Here is a 21587-nt window from a genome sequence, read left to right as displayed (position 1 = left end):
ATACAGACCCTTGTCTTTAGGAGACTGGCAGCAAGAAGAGGGAGCAACTACCTGTTTGCCTGAATATCCTCTCAATGTTTCTTGTTTGTGCCAAGTTTTGTAGCTCAGTCTGGGACAGAGAGACAAAGGGAAGAAGCTCATCAAAAGAAGAGCCTTCCCCACTGCTATAACAGCATGGTCCATCTTGCCTGCTGAGAACCAGACACCAGGGCCCATCACTCACAAAACAAGATTAGATCAATGTACACACTGAAATGTGAAGCTCTGCTGACACAGCAGATGATCTACCATATTGCACAGAGGTAACAAGAAAAATGTTGACAGATATAGAGATGAGACTATAACTGATTAAATTTGTTCTTTGAAAATAACCAGAATCAAAAGCAATGGATTTTCTATAACCTATTCCTTACCTGAGACAAACATAATAAAAACCAACGAAACAAAATCAAAAACCAATCCCCAAACATCCTTATTTTTAATCAAATACTGTCTTTAAGGAAGAAAAAAAATCAAGGAGCACTGTAGGGATGATCCCAAAATGGAAAAGCAGGAGTGTGCTGTGATTCTCCTTGAGCAAAAAAAGATTATTCAAAAACTAAGGACTGAAGCAATGCTGACCTCTGGACACATCTGAGCAACCTGAATAGAGAAGGGCCTTTCTTTAGCCAAGGACTGAACAGAATCCCTAAACTCTGCCATGACTTGCAGGGCCCCTTCAGTAGGTTGCACATATGTTCTTAAAAAGGCAAAGAAAAAAGTCAAGCTGAATAAACTTTCTCCATATACCTAGTCCCCAAATCTCTCAGCTTCACCTTTCCCCCCTTCATGAGTGCTCCTTTGAACTTTTCCAGCAGGCACTCATATGCATAAACAGCATCATCTTTCCTTACTTCCGGATCAAACAGCCACTACTTAGGAAAACTTCCTCCTGTGCAAGAACAGCAGAATTATCAAGCGCTGGGATAAATCACATTTTCCCAGGGCTGAATCACTGACATCCGCTTTCTCTCACTGGAACTGGACAAATTAGAATTAAGACTCTGTCCAGCAGGATGTGAATGGCTCAGGCTGGCTGACTGACTGCACCAGCTGCAGACACTTGGTCATGGTACCTCTTCTAGCCACAGAAGTCCCCTTTCAGTGTGTTCAGTTACCTCTGCTGTAGGAACATGAATTGTGTGCAGAATCACCTGAACTCTCAAAATAAAAAAAAGTTTCTGATCTTTCCCAGCATGCAGTATTCCAATTAGAAAGCAAAACTGAAGCTTAATTTTAACATCAGATTTACTAAGATGTAATCAATTCTTCAGCTACATGGCAAAGACGGGAGTTAAATTTGGCGCACAGGTTTAATTCTAATCAAGTAAACTCCATTTACTTCAAAGGACTTGCAGCCAAGGGGAAATCAGTCAAAGCAGGGGCCTATATTTATGAGGAACAACTCAATCCCTTCAGAAGAACAAAATGCCTCAGGCGTGCTTTTCAGAGCACCTTCAGCTTCCATTCATTCCACTGGAGCTGCAAGGGCTCAGCACTTCCAATAATCAGACCTTCAGCCTGTAATAATGCCAGAGACACAACAGAACAGATTCTCAGAGGGCACTTGTCTTTAAGTCATGAAATACTATAATGATGAGTAGAAATAAAATAACACCAAGCAGAAGAATGCAGCCAGTACCTTCACTGTATAAATCACAGCACGAAACAAGGCAATAACCTCGACACGCACTGGCCTCTCTGATCCTCCTCAAAGCCTGAGCTTCTCACTGCTCCTGCTCATAAAAATCAATAAATCAAAATTAATGGAAAGGCTAGGGATTCTCACAAAATTGATCATCGGTTCTAACTCATGCTTCTTATGATAACCAGCCTCTAACTGTATCTACTATGCTGACTGTTCTGCATGCAGAATTAAAGATGTCACCTCTCCCCACCTTATTTTAGGCAATGGATGGTGTTTATGCCTTTCGGTTTCAAAATGAAAGAGTAAAAATCACTGTTACTGATATAAACTGAGAAAGCTGGGGCTTTCAGAAGGCAGGCTGAATATCTTAACCCACAAACAAACCCTAGGAATAATTCAAAACCAAATGATAAACAGCTTCTTCAAAATTCCAACCATCATCCAGATAGTAAAGAAAGGAATCCAGTCTGCTTCAGCAATAGCCTTTTGTGTGCCTTGAAAATTCTATCCACACTAATACAAAATCATGGAATTCAATGGAAAAATCTTCAGGCTGAAAGATAACCTTTGTCCCAATGCTTTCCTTCTCCTTTTGACAGGTGAGTTGAGGATGAAGGAAAAGGTGTTGCTAATGTGTAGAGACCAAAGTAAGACTAATTTACAAACTGCTGTCTTTGCCCACTCTCTCCAGCCCCAAGTCTGCATCTCCAATATCAGAGCACTGCCTCTCTCTGCAGAGTGAGCAAATTTAGAGGCTGCTCAGTTTTACTAATAAAAAACTTCTTGAATTTATTTTTTCACTGACTTGCAACTTGACTAGTTCTAAACTGAAACAAAGGTCTAGTCTTGGAAAAATTTGGAGACCTTCTGCACAAGAGCTGAGTGCAAAATTCTAGCCCTCAAGCCCAGTGCTTTCTAACCATCCTTTTCACAAGCAGGGACAAACCACATTTACAACCACATAAAAACAGCCACAGGGCTACAATGTGGGAACACAAATCATCATGATTATTCACCATCAAGTTTTAATTACGCCTCTGAGAGATCACCTTCGAAAGGCATGCCACAGATGTCTAGCCTACATAAATCAGGTGAAGATCTTGTTGATTTCCCATTCTTGGCACAATTCTTGGAGTTGTAGATCAATATGCCACCTCTCAGGAAAAAAGTAGTCCCTCAAGTTTCTAGCTGATCTATAGCTGGAGCTTTGTGAAAGAAGCTTAGTTCTTTTCTCATTAAAAATTGCGCTGGCAAAAAAGAGAGGAAAAAAAAAGAACTAACTTGTACCTGGGAGTTTATGTGGTTCCTACAGTGTGTATTTTTAGTGTCTACCCAACACAATTTTGTCTGTCAGTTGCTTCCTAAATTACAATAAAGACATTCAAGCATCCCAGATTGTTTGAGGAGTAAACAGGTTTGACATGTTATGTTGTTCCTCTGTGGATTAGTAGAAAACATCAGGGGAAAAAAAAGTGAGAAAGAAGAAAAGAGTTGTACCTGCATTTTGTACCCCACCTCTAAACACCTTTTCCCAGGATACAGAATATCATCAGGGTTGAATTTCTTTTAGCTGTGTCAAGAACATCTAGGTATTTGCATATTTTCATAAGCCTGTCTTGAAAGGCCACAGATTATGTGATGGTGTTTCAATAAGTGTTTTGCTTGAAGTACGGCAGAGATTTAAATTTCAAAGCTGCTGTGGAGAACTGAATATGGAGAACAGGGATTTCTCCATGCAAGACAGACTCCAGGAAAGGACCAGTGCACCAGACCAGACAGCAGGCTGCTGTGTCACCTCACTGTTCAAAACACTATGAATAGAAGGCCACTAGCTGAACAGACACTGGCTGATTGCTGTAAGGGCTCATTATATTTTCCCCCCATGTTAAAAATTTTACTACAGGTAAGTATCTTCTACATCTGGTTTCCACTTGGAAAGGAAGGAAAAGATTAATACAATTTCTTATCATAGACTGTTTTGTGGAACACCAGTGAGCAACACAGCGATAAGATCATCGTGACCCCAAAAATAGAACAGCAGGCAGAGATACAATGATCCACCTCTGTAGGCAAGGTACTGCCCTTGATCTTGAGAAAACTGCTTTCTCTCTGGCTCTGCTAAACTGCTGTGTTGATACTACTCATCCCCCACTGTGTCTTTAAAATGGCATGTGGTCATTCGGACCTCTCTTGTGAAGTTCTTGAACTCAAGAGATGAAAAAGAGATGATTGTACTGGCATGAAAGCCTTATCTATCATGAAGGGAATGTTTGAAATTAGGAACCACCCAATCCATTATTTACAAAATCCATTCACGATGCTATGGGGGATCAAGATGAGGTGAGCTAAACAGTCATTTTTCTGTAAATTTGAGGCTTGGATCCATGAAATTGGCAATGCGTGTGAAAGACAATCACAAATGAGACACTTCATTCAAGGATGTCAGCTATGTACAATCATTCTACAAAATAGAACTTCAACAGACCTGATTAAGTAGACAATAAATAAAAGTGATAAGGTTGCTGTGTATTCTCAAATATCTCAAAAGCAGGGAGTCAGCTTAAATCAATCATATTATTCAGTCAGCCTTCTAAACACAGTCACCTGGCAAAAATGCTGTCACGCAGAGAGGCAGGCAGGCAGCTGTGGTGAGGAGCCAGCCTCTGTGCCAGGGGTGGTACTAACAGATCCTGTGCACCCTGAAACTCATCATCAAGAAAAGCATCCTGAAGTTGCATCAGAACAATTTTGAGGTGAGGGAAGCAGTGATGCAGAATCCTGAGGGGCAGGTTTGTAAAGTCCCAGGGAGAGAGGGGTTCAAACACATCTCCCTGTGTTAAAGGTACCTGGGAGTCATGTGATTCAATCTTCAGAGAGAGCTGTGCTTTCTCTTCCCGAGCTGCTGCTTAATTCAGTGTGAGTCATTTATCCCTTCAGTTGTTTTCCCGAATTTCACAGAATGGAGATGATAACGTCTCATCAGAGAGGAGGCGGGTGGAAAGAACCATTGCACTTTCAGAAGTGCAGCAAGATCCACAAATGAAGGGTGCCATACGGACCTTGGAAATATCATCTCCACTTGGCATGGCCTCCTCTGGGATTATTATTTGCCAGTAAGAGGAGAATCAAAGAGCAACTAATTCTCACTAGCTCTCAGGAGGAGAAGCACTGTAATTTCTGCTTCTTCCTGAAGATGCAGTACAGTAAAAATAACTACTGCCATGACCATTTTTATATCCACAATCAAAAATTCTCTCAGTAATACAAGAACATATAAGAAGAAGAGCACCTAATACTGCAGAAATACAGAGATTGCCAGGTTTTCTATATGGCTGATCCCTGTGGTCTGCCAGCAGTAATTTGACTTTGGCTACCCTTCTGGCACATGATAAGGAAACAGTGTAATTTAAAGCAAGGAAGGCCACTGGCAGTGCCAGTGCAGTAATGAAGTAGTAATATTGCTGCCAATCGTGTAATTTTCTTTCCTAGGGAACAGTTCTTTTTAGAAGGCTCAACTGGTATTAGAACAAAAGCCACCAAAATTGCCTAGCAACACAGGGCTACAAGACAGCTTCAACATTTTACCTTACCTGATCACATATTTAGTCAGAATGGAAACTATATAAGAAATTGCTAAGCATGCAGCAAAACCCATCAACTCAAGCTCCTGAGAACATACCATGTCTCTGAACCTGTGAGATCCATAATGGTGCTATGGAGGGAAACTGGAAATAAAAGGACACATAAAAGGCATCCTACTTCTGCAAGTTTCTCAAGGCTGAGAATAAATTTTTATATGCAGTGGAAAACAACGATTCCATGAAACTTCAGGACTAGAATGTTCCTAGCATATGCAGCCCCAAGCTCTTCAGTAACTTCCCCAGATTTGCTTTAAAGGTGACTGCAGCTTTGACAGAAAAGCATATCCTCTCCCCAATATATCATTAAACAAAGGAGCCACTCTAAAAATCCACGTCTTCCACTGTCCCAAAAAAAGTGGTGAAAGAAGAACCCTGACTACTGCAGCACAACTCATTAAAGCCCTGCACTCATCACTGCCAACAGGTCCAGCAGCCCAGAGGTGGCAATAAGTAGGCATCAGATTCACTCTGCCACATCCAGTGGTGATGCTGAACTGAAAGAAACCAGTAGAGACAGTGGTGTCCACACAGGCAGGCTGACTTGGTAAAGACAACTCCCTTTGCAGCTCTCAGTAAATAGAGATTTCACTGCACCGCTCCTGCTTAGACCAGACCTGAAGGCTGAATACTGTAGTTTGGAAATGCAAACAGAAAGCCAAAATACAAAGAGAGTTAAAAAGAAAGGGCTCTTATATGCAACTAGGAAATGAGAACTATTACAAAGATCTGATAAGAGTTCCCCATGCTGATAAGAGCTCCCCATCTCGTTCAAGAGTAGCCTATTTTTGTTTGGGACAAAACAGGTGCCAATTATAACTAGATCTGAACTGCCTCTGCAATCTGTCACAGTACACTGCTGGGCAACAGGAAAGTTCTCTGCTTCCCTCTTGATTTCTCCTGTACTTCCAGTACTAAAAAAAGCAGTAATCAATAACAATAAGAAAATGTAGTTTTAAAGCCTGATGGATAAATTGGAATATCATTTTCACAAGTGAGGGAGCACTTCATAGGAATTAGTCATGCACTTCAAGGAGAAAACTCCTTGAGAGTGGAAATTGCATGAAAAAAACAAGGGCTTAAATTCATCATACCAAAAAAACCGAAATGATTCCTTCAGGAAGAAAAGGACATAGGTCCACAAGCACATATCTCTAATTATGCTCTGGCATATTTATAGTATCCCTGAACAACAATATAGAATCATAGAATTATATACATTGGAAAAGACCTTCAAGAATATCAGAATGCTAGTTTATTAATGCGAGAAATTTGCTTGGGGCCTATGAAGTCTTTATGGTCACTTCCAGCAAACATATAGAAAAAAGAGGGAAGTAGACATATTAAGAAAAATCTGTAGAAGTTTGGTTACCAAATAAACATATTACAGAAAATTTTCTTACTGCTTCTCTGTCGGGTTCCTGACATCCTGCAAAGCACAGAGGGTAATGATGGCCACATGAAAGCTTAAAAAATACCAATCAAACCACCATATAAAAAAGCATTTCTCACAATTTCTACTTGAAGTCCAGCAGACACAGGTAGTGGCACTGACAGAAGGCCAGCTAAGCTCAGACCTATGAAGGCAAGCACCTTCTCACATCTGTTCCATGTTGATACCCTTCTCCTTTACCTGTTGCACCCTTTCTCATTTAAGCCCTTAAAGAGACTAGACTTAATCTCATCTCCAGACAAATCAGGAAGAATGCCAGTGGCAATGGGGGAGGTAGATAGGCAGCATTTATAAAGAGCAGTGTAAAAACAATCACTCTGTGCAACCACCCTTTTTAGGCCTAAAGTACCCATCGGCAAGGTTTATTGCTAAATGCTACATTTTGGCACATTTTCTAATAACTGTTGCAGTACCTCAGGCACCAAACTCTGAGGGCTGGGGTCAGAAGCTCCCGGGTGCAGAAGAAGCAGACATTTGCTCTGCCCCTGCTTGTGCGTCTCCTTGATGTCACCTCCCACAAGCACTGCAATGAGAAACTGCCTTTCATGGCAGAATTGCTGACTTTTCATGTCTTACTCTGACTGGTTTAGAGAGCACCAGCCTATTGCTTCTCCTCCTGAAGGGATTCTTGCTAAAAAGCAAACGCTTACCTCTAATTACTCATTGTCTTTATTAGGAAGCTACACAGACTGTTTTACAGGTTATAACTCCTGCCTCTTCAAAGACCTCCTGTGAGATACTTCATCCAGAATATACTCTAGTTACCATTTGAAATACAGACCATGCTGTTTTGATTCACAAGAGAGGAGGAACTGTCAGTGAAAATTAATTCTGCTTTAAGTAGGCTGGCTAAGGCTCCATCTGTAAGCAAAACTTAAAGGAAAACCTGCATGAAAACCACAAACCATAACCTGGGAAGTCTTGGATATTTAAGGTTACTCCTTACTACCTAAGCAGCTCCCATTCCCTACTCCTGGATATGGACCTCCTCATTAAAATCAGATCTTTAAAACCATACTGCAAAGAATCTATAGTCCTTGTGCAAGACCACTAGAGTAAAGAACATATTTTGGGGAGGTATTTGGTCTCCCAAGTGTGCAAAAGCAGGACAATTACAAAGAGAAAAAAACAAATGAAAAAATGGAGAAGCCAACAAACTGACAGTCAAGCCAGGAAGGAAAATAATCCTTTTTCCTGGTACCAAGGCATTCCTCTATTAGGAAAAAAGGTTACAACTGAATTACTCATGCAGACCTGGCACAAACCATCTGTATTTACCATCAGAGGTGTCTGTGTGTGAGATGCCTGCTCTGCTGCATTTTTATGACAGGCTGCCTCCAGTGCCCCCATGGTGGGGTATCAGTTGGCTGCCTGACACCTCTGCCTAGTTAGTCAGGCCAGCTTTGAAAATGTAAAAGCTGGGAGGACAAAAGTCCAGTTACCTATAAAGGGAACTAAACTCATCCAGCTCCTCTGCCATGACAGAAAATGGAACAGGACAAAAGCACTCTAAGTTCAACCACTTGCTTTGAATCAATCCCAGATACACTCAAAATAGCAAACAAGATAGCAGACTGAGACAAAGAAGGAAATTACATCAATATCAACAATAAAATAAAATATATGTGATTAGGGTGAAGGAGTTCACTATATCACACATCCTAGAGCAATGGCACTTCATCTTTCATGCCAGATCTGTTCTGAGCCATGCTGAAACTACATTGCTTGCTCAAGAATCAAGAGATGTACACCTAGTATCTTGAAAATATGAGTGGTGCCACCACTACTACAGCCCCAAAAAGGACAATCCACCTTAGCAGTAACACCTCTCCTCCCTCCCCTTCTGCATCTCTACAAACTGTACCTCCTTTACTCAATTACTAAAACTCCTTTAAAACATGCATATTTATCCATGCATGCACTAAATTGCCAAATAATGTCTTTCCCCTGCCTCTTTGGGAAAATAAAAGGTGAAGAAGAAGAAACTGGCCACTGGATTCAACTCTGCACAGACAAAATCCTATGCAGTAAGCCCCAGGCTGGGAACACTCCTTGGCATGTCTACAGCCCACTCTCTGTTCCATTCTTGGTCTGCCATGGGCAATCAGCAGCTCTAAGCTTGGCAGTGACAACACGGTGATCTGTGGGGAAATCTGTGGGCAAATCTTCCCACTCCCAATCCCTCCTGGAGCCCAGATGGACTTGTTGAGGCAAAGGTCTTTAACTCATGGTGAAAACTGCACCTTACTTATCTAACTGCAACCACCTACATTATTTTCTTCCCCTACAAATAGTCTTAATCTGTAAATTATGTTTTTAACTCTCTGGGCTAGAGTCCCAAAGTCAGACTGATAGAACAAAAATAAAACTGCTGAAGCATACTCTTTTTAACACAGACCAAACTGAGTAATTGCTACTCACAAAATGGGAAAACAGTGATGTGGCAGGGTGCAAGCTGCTCAGGAGACACAGAACCTCAGTGCTTGCTAATGTTTTTATCCAAGATCATCACCATAACACACCAACTGCCACGCATCTTCAAATGGCTTTGTGAGCATTAATCAGCCTCTAGAAGGACAGTAGTTAACACTCACTCCTCAAATGTCAAGCTTGACCTCATGAAAGGCAAAGGGAAAAATCAAGTTAATTAGGCCACAGTCTTAACAAGAGAGGCTATTTAAATAATACATTTCCAAGTGGCACATTCAGCTCATAAGTTACTCCACTGGAGTTTTTCACTTCATGGACCAATACGAACCAAGCTGTACAACCCTACAGAGCAGTTTTGGATAGGTAGAACTACTACCATCAAAAGTTATGTTTTAGAAATGTTTAATGAGGCTGTAATATTGCCCTACTTTATGTTATTGCTCTTCTTTATAGGCTAAAAGATTAAACCAGCATTTCAGTGATATCACTTTAAAAAAAATAGTACGTTCAAACATTGTATCTGGAAAAACACGTCTCCTGCTTAAACGTATTCTAAAGAATCCAAATATTTTCAAATTAATTCCTACCCTATGTCCTATGGCATTTGCATTGTATACTAAACAGATATAATTCATTATAACTCCAAATTTTATCATTTCTGAAGAAGCTTAGAGAATCACCTATTCAGGTTAAGTGAAGTAGTGCAGGTTGTCTCCTCATGATGCTGGGAGATAAGAAGTCCTTGAGTATAAATCAAGTGAATACATGGAGAAGGAAAGAGGCCCAGACAACACATTGCTGATGTCACATCTTTGTAAAATATCAGAATAAGGACAACAAGAAATCTAATTGACAATATAATGTCTCAGGTATTAATTTTAGCACAGTTTTCCCTGGGAGCTTGTTCCATTACTTGTATAGTCTCTAGTTTTACTGTTGTCCTTGTTATTTGAGCTATATTTTCTCTTTTGTATAGTAAATCCATTATTTGTTTTGCCCTTGTTGACTACAAGAATTGAATAAAATAATTTTTTCATCATGCCTTGAGGTTCCTGAATACATTTACATCTTTTCAATCACTTATTCCACCCTGACCATGAGTAATTGCCTAATTTTTCCTTGAGGATCTTATTTGATCAAGTGTACTATCACTCACTCCAGAAATAAGTCTGCATGCATGAGAATCACAGAACAGAGACATAGAAAGATTAAAATAATAATTTCTCAGAACAAACAACCTAACAAAAAAGAGGTAAGCAAAACCCTTCACCTGAAATTTCTCTGTTGGACTATGGCTGAACTTGAAAAAGGATCTAAGTTAACATTCTTAGAAATTCTATCCTATTACTCCCACTGTAGACACTTAGCAGTTTCAGACAGGAACATGAAAGTAATCTTGTATATATAGGACCACTCAGTTTCTGCATTTCAATTTAAAATTAGTTCTCAGAATTTAGGATTATTGCTCGGCTGTTTCTTTACAAAGCATTATCCCACTCATGTCTCAAGAAATATTGCATGTGAGGCAAGTGAACTATCCTCACTTTTATTAAAATAAACTCATTCATAACAGAAGCTAAACAATATACATTCATCTGGAAAAAATACCATCATGCCCAAAGAAAGCATTTTCCAAATTTTCTTGGCTGAATCTGACCATCCGTGACATCATACACAGGTTATTAGCATCAATTCAAAAGCTGTGAAGGAATACATCTAGAAAAGAAAAGTGTTTCCCAGCCTTCTGTGAGAAGGTAGAGAAATAACATTTCCAAACCAACCAACAAGAAATAATTGAGATTTCAAATGGTTTTTTGAAGAAATATCTAAATTTCTCCATTGCCAATAGGACATGTTGGATATGTTGCTCTCAAAACTACTAAGGCAAAAGAAGGACCAGCCTGATGCTTTTAGAAAATAAGTGTCAACTCCTTCCCATTTAAACTTGTAAAAAGTACTGGAAACTTTTCCTATGTTAGATTAAAATTCAGCAGCCAGGAGTTTTTCCAGCAAGGAATTACAGAGAGTATGAACTGAATTGAATTCTAAGGTTCTGTGGTTGTGGTTTAGGGATTGCATTTGGATTATTTTTAAACTGAAACCCAACCTGGTTCAATATCTGGAAGTGTCTCCTGAGCAGGAACTGGCACAAACTTAGGAAGTTCATTGCTCTTGGCAGCTCAGCAAATTGGCTCAATTGAAAGTAGAAACCCTCTATCCCCAGTTGCAAGTTGTTGAGCCTGGGCAACTATAAGCTGCTCATTGCAAATATTTCTGCTCCTGCTGGAGAAAACTTGCAGTCAAACTGCTCCTCGTATCTGTGTGTGTTTGGCTGTCACAGGGTCAGAGACCTTCCCTTCCCTTCCCAACATAGCATTAGTGCCAATCCCACTCCCACAGCAAAGCAGATGAGCTCCACCTTAAACTGGAACAATTACAGAGTAAACTCAGCTGATTTCTTCTTGTTACCCATTTATATTTCAGAGGTCAACACCTCCTCAAACAATGAGATGCAAGACGTTCCACTTTTCCCTAGAAGATTTAACAGGAAGCTTAAACTTACAGCCTTCTTTTTCTTCTCATTTCTGAATGACATGAGGGAAAGTAAAACCAGCACAGTTAAGGTTTTTAAGATATGAGCCCAAGCTATCAGTTGGTTTTGACAGCACAAGTGTCATTCCAGCTGAAGCTGTGCTCCAGTGGACACCCACACCAGCAGAGGAGGGATTTCTGCCACCTCCCAAAAGGAGCAACTTGGACACACAGTTAGGAACATAAAGCCACTCGGGGGTGCCACATTTCTGTGCCACAGCCCTGATGTGGTGCCTGGCCTGGTCTCCCCTGTGCCCAGAGAATGGGCAGCACAGAACCTCGCTCCTGTCACACTGAGACTCAGTTCCCCAGTTTGGTGATCACACTGGTAAATAGCCACAGTTCCCTGATGACCTCATGAAGGCTTCAGGTCTCACAGAAACTCCACTTTTCACAGCTACCAGCATGAAGGTACCCCAATTATGTGCCAAACTTACTGTTATGTAATTTGCAAGACAATCTGATTAACATCAAACATCTTCTTTCTTAAAATTATGCCACTTCCTTCACCATAAACCACCCTTTCTCTCTTGAAGTCCATTCTCTCTGACCTACAGGAGGCCTTGCAAGCAAGGCAGATTTTTAATAACTTTGTCATGCAAGAGGAATACAAAAGCAAACACAAGGCTTATACTTAACAAAGAGAGGAGGGAAAGGTGAAATTTGTTATTGTCATGGCTGATCTCAATAGCAGGCACAGCTTCAGAACAAATTGTGAAAGTAAGTAAGAATATATTGAGGTGAATAGAGACTGGAATAAGTATTGCACAGGCTTACCAGGAAGGGATCAAGTCTGATTCATCTAATCTTTGACAAAATAACTCTTGTTTCTCATGGGTGAAATGTGGTAGGCTTTATCAGCGCAGCAGACAATTTAGTTCTCCTGCATCTGACTTAAGAAAAGTATTTTGATATAACTCTGTGTGCCAGGCAGAAAATCAGTAATTCATCTGGACAAAATAGGATTTGAGACAAGAATCAGTGTGGTGGGTGAGGTGCAGACCACGTACAAAAATGACAGAAAGGAAAGGAGAGGTATCAAACCAAGGGCAGTGCTTCTAGAATGTCTCAGAAGTCAGTCTCAGACTCCAGATTTTTGTTAATCACTTTGGCACAAAAATCTAATAGTTACTCTACAAAATTTGCTGGAGACCAAAACTGGTGGCATTGCTGGTGGTATCATAAGAAAAGACCAGACTGCCATAAAGGAAGGACTTTGAGGCCTGGAGATATCAGAATGGTATGGCACTGAAAAGATTTTGAGTAAAAAAAAGGATTTCTGCTCTAATCTGAGACTCATCAGTTGTAAAAATAAAGAGTAGAAAAAAGGACAATTTGTAGACAGAGCCATCATTATGACAAAAGCAACTGCAATCCTAAAACACAATCAGTGAGAAATTTCTAGCATGGTAGTGAAGTATAAAACTAATGTGATACAGGCCACTGGTAATACACAAACTGAAATAACCTGCAATTCTGGGCACCCATACACAAGACATGGGGACTTTAATGAGAACACAGAAGGAAGGGCTCCTAAAATGGTCAGCAGGTGGAGAATGTTATTGAAATGATCCGAAATGTCTATGTTGGTTTAGTTTGGCACAGTGAAGGTTGAAATGAAATAATACAAATACAAGGGGGAGAAGAGAGAAATAGAAAGAGAATACCTGTTAAATAAAGAACAAATCTGGCACAAAGATTTACAGATTTAAACTATTTTTGAATATATTTAGACTGGAAATGAAAAGGTTTTGAGCACTCTCCTGCATGAAAAGAACAGTGATTAGTATTGGAAGGAAGTAGTTCAATAAATCTGTGAATGGGAATATATGCTGTGTCTACCTGCAGTGATCCAGTTCTAACCCCTCATTTTCACTTCTGTGCTAGTGCTATTTTCTGCATGTATCATTAAATTCAGACCAGCTACCCTTTACTGCCTGGCTACCGTGGAACTGCTGTCTTCATTTGCTCTACCTTAATTTGACTAATGTTGATTTACTGAATCTACAGTAAGAAAATGTACTGACCATAAAAGGCATACACAAAAAACCCTTCTGTTTTAATAAAAAGAAGTTACTCATCCTGCACAGTGCCATATTTAAACCTTTGTGATGCTTTAGTGGAAACTAAAGTGCACTAGGGAGGGTGTTACATCACCAGTCACAGCAAGCATTAGGGAACTCAGGGACAATTCAGAACATTTAAACAATCATTATGACATTGCTGTCTTAACCAACAGTAATTGTGTGCACTATTAAATGTACAAAAATGGAAAGTAAAGTAAGGAATCTGCCCTGCACTCACACACTGTTTCTGACAGTTTTATAACTATTACAAATATTGCATTGTTTCTTTTTCTCCTTTCCCAGTTTCAACTGCTTTTCTCACGTGACCACCTTTGAAAGTGCCAGTATGTTAAGACTTTCTAACTTTGTGCTTTCAGTTGAAGTGGCTGGAATTTCAGTCAAACATTATCATACCCTCTAAGCTTTAGCAACAAAGCTCACTCCTCCTCTGCAGTGTAGAAGTGGACCAAAACCAGCATCATCTACAGTAGGTTTTGCTTATCAGCTGCAGACCAGAATATACCAACTGAGACTGAAATGATTTGACTTTTTCTCTCTAAGATAAGAATCAAACACCACAACTCCATTTCTCTTAGTATAGAATAGGGTTAATGTTTCCTTTCTTCCTCTGAGAGTGATTGTTCAGATGGTCTAATCCATATCACTTGCCATGGTATCTCTACCAGTATCTACCAGAAAAAAAAACTGTCCTGGGCACTAATCATTCAATTCAGTCTTGGCTTGATGGGAGGCAGAACACTCAGCTATTCTAACAAATCAGCTCTCCAACACTCCAGAAAGATGGTGTAAAAGTCAACTCCAACCTAGACTCCCACTGATAGAAAAAAGAACAGGAAGAAAGAAATGAGGCCCAATTGTTCTTATTAAATAGATTACGTACTGAATAGTTTACTGATATTTTCCTGTTAAAGAGTTTATCTGCCTGATAAATCATCACAGAGAGTCTTAATACTCACCTCTCATTTAAACACCAGTATTTGAAAGCTGGCGCATTATTTTTTAGTAAATCTCTAAATTACATAAATGCAGGGAAATGTTAACCCCAGCCATGCACCCCACAATGATGGTGCTGCCACATCTAGTACTGAATCTGACACACAAAAAAAAGATTCTTTAATTGTGCTCTGAATATATTGTTCACTGCCTACAAACCTTCACTTTTCCCATGCTGAGCAACATTGCTACTGAGGGTCACTACAGGTCTCCAGCTGCCTTAAAACTCTTGCTAAACTAAGCTAGAAGTTACTCCAAATTTCATATTTGGGGAAAAAAAAGCTGGAAATAGAGAAATTATTCTTTACAGAGTGCAAAAGAACACCTGCTTAATATGAACATGTCCTAGAAGAGCCATGAGGTAAGCAAACTAACTCTGATCCAATGACAGAACTAAGCAGAGTAGTCCAATGCACGTTTATGTCATAAATCTCCTTATTTTATGTCATAATTCTCCTTATTTTATTATATACCTCAATGTCTTAATGAGAAGTAGTTTAGCTGTGATAGGTATAGCAGTGAAAAAAAAGGGACTATTTATATCATAAGAGAAGTTTATTTTTTGAAGCACCTTCTAAGTCTTTTTTTTTTTTTAACGAATGGTTTTGATTCCCATTTTGCTTGACTCATGGCAGAGAAGTTGCCTGCAATTTGGTAGACTTTGCTGATAATAATGAGTTGGACATTAAAGATTCAAGATTCATCAAAATAATCCTAGCATATAATGGTTTGGTTTGGAAGGGACCTTAGAGGTCATCTAGTTCCAGCCTCCTGATATGGGCAGGGATATATTTCACTAGACCAGGCTGCTTTGAGCCCCAACAAACTTGGTCTTGAACACTTTCAGGGATGAGGCATCCACAACTTCTCTGGGCAACCTGTGCCAGTGCCTCATCACCTTCACAGTAAAGAATTTCTTCCTAATATCTAATCTAAACCTTCCCTCTTTCAGTTTGAATCCATTCCCACTTGTAAATATTTCTTCTTCATTTTTCTTGTAGGTTCCCTTCAGGTGCTGGAAGGCTACAATTAGGTCATCCTGAAGCCTTCTCTTTTCCAGGATGAACAATCCAAATTCCCTCAGCCTTTCCTCACAGAAGAGCTGCTCCATTCCTCAAATTGTCTTGGTGGCCTCCTCTGGACTCGCTCCCACAGGTCCATGTCCTTCCTGTGCTGGGACCCCAGAGCTGATGCAGCCCTGCAAGTGGGTGTGTGTATGTGCTTGTGCCTTTCTCTCTCATTATTGATCTCTCCAAGTGGTATCTTCCAACCTGCACTGACAGAGCTGTCAGATGTCTGACATGCAAACAGAGGAAGAGCAGTGGGACAATTGTACTAGACCAGCTGGTGTTTGTCAAAGATAAACAACCAACTTCCAGGCTTAAGGAAGAGCTTGCACACTTGGGAGCATTTCTTTTGTTTCTGACAAAAGTCAGAGAAATGCAGCAAGCTTTTTGCAAAAAGCTTGTCATATTATTTTGTAAAAAACTTTTTTTTATCCATTAGCCTAAAAAAATTTACTTCTCTTAACAAATTTTGCTTGTTTCAGAATAACACAAAAAATAGCATTTTACCTGTGCATAATACTATAAAAGCAAATGGCTGGCACTGTCTTGGAGCCCTTCCTTAGCTTGACTGGGAAGACCTAGAATTCCTTCAGAGAGAGATGGAAATATAGCTGTGCGTGATCTTTCTTCCATTTTTCCTATTTTCAAATAAAGCCACATTACTAAATATTGTTCAAATAGATGATAAATATTCAAATGTTCAAAGATAAATATTTACTTTAGTAATCCTATCAGGATGTCTAGAAATGGACACTAAGCTCTCAAAGGACTTACAAAGTTCACAGGTGGAAAGAAATCTCCCAAAAAAAAGATATGCAGGTAACACAATTTAAAAGAAACTGCAAAGACTCCACAGAACACAAACTTCCTGCCAGATAATGACAGCTTCCTTTCAACGAGATGTAATGAAATTGAAGAAGGAATGCAAAATGTCATGATAATATCTACTCCTCTAGAACTGCAGTATTAATCTATTCACAATACCAAAGACATAGGTAAAACCACGAAAATTTGTAGTGACTTATTTTCACAACAGATCAGGCCTCACCATCAGTACCTTGAGACATTGGATCTCCACTGCACTGCGCCTATTTCCACAGCAGGAACCTCCTGACACTAATCCCAAGCCTCAGGGCTTGGGCTGGAATCTCTTCCTCTCCCAAGAGATTAAAACAATTATATTTCAGCATGAGTATCATCCAAAGCCAAGTGCAGAAGGACCCACAGGCTCCTGAATCACATGAGCACTGGTAGCAGCATTTTGCTAGTTCCCTGAAGGCAGCAATGGGGAGCAGGTAATGTTTGTAACAGTCAGCTGCTATCACACCCAAAAGAGAAAGTCTCAGTTATCTGCAGGTCAAACTCCATTTGATCCTCCACACACAGAGGAGGTGTAGGGCTGGTTCAGAAGTGCAGCAGCACTGGCACAGAGGAGGGGTGGTTTTTTAATAAAGTAGCCCAAGCACTGTCTAAGTCATGTGAAAGAGTACTTGGCTTAGCCCACTACAAATAAACACAAGACTAAACAGGAACAAAAAGAAACCCAGAGAATCCTGAGCACAGATTTTGTGGTGGGAATTCAGCAGGGGCGGATAAAGGAAGCAGTCAGAGGGAGGTGGTATGTGTGTGTGAGTGTGTGTTTGGTTGCTTTTTCTTCTTAAACTTTCTTCCTCCACTTTAGAAAATAATTATTTGTATATTTGCTGGATACAAGCCATTCTTATGACTCAAACACTCCTGCCTAAGAGATTGAAAAATAATTAAAAAAATGATAGTGCTCTACTAGCAGGCACAACAGAATTATTCACAGAAAAAGGTAGAGCATTGCTTGACACAGATAAATAGGAGAAACACCACATGGCACTTGTGATCAGGGACCTGAAACATCAAAACAAACGATTTTAAAGATAGAAGAAGGAAAAGAGAATGTGAGAAATCCTTCTGTTCTACTAGCATTAATCTATCTCAAGACAGAGTATATCCTGCAAACATTTCCATAGGAATGTCTTCTAATTAATTTGAAGAGCAAGTATCTAAAGTCAAAGAGACTATTCACAAAAAAACTTTGTTACTTTACATATATTGAAACAGACAAGTGTCAGGAAGTCTTTGGCAACACTGTTTGAAGAACAGCATTAATACATTTCTTTATGGGTTGGATTTTTTCCCTCTGCATATTCAGTTTTGATTAAGTCTGTTATAAAGTCAAAAGAAGATGAAGCACTCTTGCACAGACAACAGCTGAATATATTTTGAGCCCTGCATTTATTATAGTACTTTTGGAGGTCTTTCTTAAGTGTGTAGGACTAATTGGTAGCAATCCAAGCGAAATTATACAGGCTTGTATTCAGTTATTCTTATGCAGGAAAAACTTTTGCTAAAACTGATATATGGGAAGTTCTATGATCTGGTCTGCAGGAAAAGGATGAAATTACATACAGACTCAGTAAGTAGTATCTTAGTTAGCACATGAAAGAAGGTTAAAGAATAACTTCTGAGAACATCCCAGGCTGTGATCTCAGTAAAACTGGTAATTTACTTTTTAATTTTCTGTGATTTTTTTCTATTTTATATAAAAGAATATTGATCTAATTTTTCTTTTCTCAAACCTTCTCATGACTTTTTGGGACATTTTGGGGGTGGAAGTGAAGCAGGTTTCCCTGAGCATAAATCACTTCACACTTTTTATTGATCCATGTAACATAGATATTATATGCTTTAGACTACTCATGTTAGTGTTGCTAAACTGGGGCTTTTGCTTGTTGACTGTTTTTCTCCAGGTTTTTCTTTTTAGTAGTGTCGGGGTTTTTAACAACCCAGGAGGGAGGAGCATTAGATAGAGCCCAACAGGCTCAGTGATGGAAGAAAGGATGGGAGAGTCTCTGACCTCTGTGAGTGACTGGCCCAGCCTGTGTCTGAGAAAAAGATAACAATACAAAAGCTGATGAAGGCAATCTGCCAATAGGGAGCCATATGATTGAGTTGTGTGATCTTCTTTATCACAGGTTGACTTGGCCTATAAGCCTTCCCAAAGTATCCCTACCATATAATAAACAAACAAACAACCCCTGCATACTAAGCAAACAAACAAACAAAAGAAACCCCACAATGCACCCCCTGCCCCAAATCTCTGTATATTCAGAATCTGTCATAAATATCTAAGTTGGAGACCTGCTCTCTAGATGTCATTTCCAGAAGGTGTTCTTCTCACAGAAAAAGGACTGTTGAACTTCACATCTCCTAAAAAGCCCATCAATCTCCTGGTGAACTCAGGAGGGCACGTCTTTGAAATCTAAATAGTGTCCAACTTGTACCTCACCTTCCAAGGAGAGTGGCGGACAGGTCAGTTCTTCCAGACTTTATCCAATGTTGCTCAGGCTTACTGTTGTATTTGCAAGAGTTCTCATCAATCATTCTGGCAGTTCAGATTTACTATGGTGCTGGACTCCCATGACCCTATGTCAAAAATTTTCTATGGATTCAACTTAGGCTGGACTCTGCTGTTCCTAAGGGAATCCACACTTTCCTCTGTGCTGCACCAAACACAAGGGTAAAATTTCATCTTTTATGTCCCTCTGTGCAGAAAAAGAAGCAAATATGAGGAAGTTCTAAAGGCACAAGTGTTTCCTGTCATAAAGTGTTCAGATAGGTATTTTTTCCCTATAATTATTAATATTAATAAAATAAAAATTGCATATTTTGTAAGGGTTGTCTATGACCTAGAGGAAGTATTAACCAACTGAAGTGATCAGTGTTATATCAAGCAACTCAATAATGTTATAGCAACCAACCATCCCTCTACTGCATCAACATCCATCAGATAAAATAATTGATAGTGCTCCAATCAATTGGTGTAAGGGAAATAGAGTCATTATATGCTGGTACTGTGCCAGGGGATCAATATCCCCTTCAAACACAAACATCTCTGCCTGGCTTTGACATTAACTACCCACAAATATCTCCACATTGATATGCCAGTGGGAGACCATTACCCTATGTCAGCATTTAATAACTTTGGTATTCCCCTTTAATCGTCACTGTGCTGACCTTACCTCTCTTGACAGCCACCACTTCAGGATATCTCAACTCCTTCACTTCCCCCACAAAGGATTTGTAGTCACATTTGTGTCTCATGCAATTTCCTATTCATCTTCTCTTTTGCTGAAAACTTGCACCCATCAGACCTGGAGGTTCATGAAATTGACCTCATAGACATGGTGCATGGTAGATGCCAGGAATTCCACTGGGACATCAATGGAATTTCCAGCCTTCATGTGCACTTTCTATCTACTGTGGAGTCATTTGTGTCACCTACTATCAATATTTACATTATAAATGTCAGCAGTGATTTTTGGTCTGTGATGGCAGCCACATTAAACTGTCACCTGAAGCCCAAAATAAAAAAAAAAGAAATCAATAACATAATGGAAATAAACATTATGGAAAATTTTATTTTGGTTTTCAGAAGGATCAATGACAATTGTCTTTTTGTGGATTTAGACCTCCATTTAAATCCCCAAGATCCCGTCCCGCAAGAATCTGTTAGTGTTGAAGTAAGAGTCACATCACTACAAAGATGTTCCTCACACTGAAGGAAAAAAACCTGCTCTTTTCAGACAGCTATTTTCTCTATATTTTTATAACTTCATACTTTGTTATTTTGGGTTGAAATTGACTAATGCACCCAAATTATTAGGAAGGACAGGCACAGATAGACAATAGGTGACATCTGGCTCATTTTCTTAATAAAACAAGATAAAAAAGCTTTGCCTTTTAAAGTGTGGAATTAAAATGAAGTCAAAAAACTGAAATATGCAGAGGCAAAAAACCTAAAGAAAAAGCAGGCCCTAATGACAAGATAAAGAATTATTTTCAAGAGTCATGGTGTTCAAATAACCTCACATCTTAAAGCAAACACAACAAGTAGCATGAGACTTGAGTTTGTGTTGTGTCAAATATCTGAAGCAGCACCACATGGAGGGAAGTTCATTATGGTATGCCAATGAAGCAGACTCAGATGATGAAAATCATCAATCTTGGAGCTGTTTCTGTGGGTTGTCAAAGAGAAGCTGGTAAATGCAACAACACCAGCAAATTCTCACAATGAGAAACAGTAGAAGTGTGTTTTCACTGAAGAAAACAACTGCCCCATATGGCGGTTGCTTTTTTTATCTACAAGAGACCTACTCTTCTGCATGCTATACTCCCACACTTCTTGCCACCTCCTATCCTATATCTTTAGTAAAGCTGTGTCTCTTTCTTCTGAAAAGGTTGTTTGTTTTTTTTTTTAATTTGGAGATGGCAGAGAAAGCTACCAGTCTGACAGGTAAAACCAGAGATGATTTGAAAGACATCCTCAATGAGCCATTAAAATACACCCCGAGTATTAGGGATGCCCAGACTACCCAAATTATTTTGAAGTTTCATTAGCAAACCCAAGGTATAATAACATGAGATAAAAACTGTTTTAAACCTCATATTGGTTTGTAAGTAAATTCTTAAGAGACTAGTGGAAGAAAGCAACTCAGTGTATTGCAGGCTCTTCCTTGATTTTTTTTATCAGCTGGCCATAGTTTAGATAAACAAGAAAGAAGAGTAATTCTTGTTTCTCCTTCTGACATCAGGCACATCCAGAAACAT

At 39.5% G+C, this 21587-nt stretch overlaps 1 protein-coding gene across 6 annotated transcripts in view; it reads right to left on the bottom strand.

Annotated features, from left to right (window-relative positions):
- The window catches only part of LOC311161455 (engulfment and cell motility protein 1), a 199370-nt gene that overhangs the window by 1228 nt on the left and 176555 nt on the right, over positions 1–21587 (bottom strand). The gene's annotated exons all lie outside the window — the stretch shown is intronic.

Source organism: Fringilla coelebs, assembly GCF_963513975.1.
Source record: "Fringilla coelebs genome assembly, chromosome: 1".
Classification (NCBI taxonomy): domain Eukaryota; kingdom Metazoa; phylum Chordata; class Aves; order Passeriformes; family Fringillidae; genus Fringilla; species Fringilla coelebs.
Note: the sequence above shows the minus strand (reverse complement) of the source record. Positions and strands in the feature narration are given on the sequence as shown.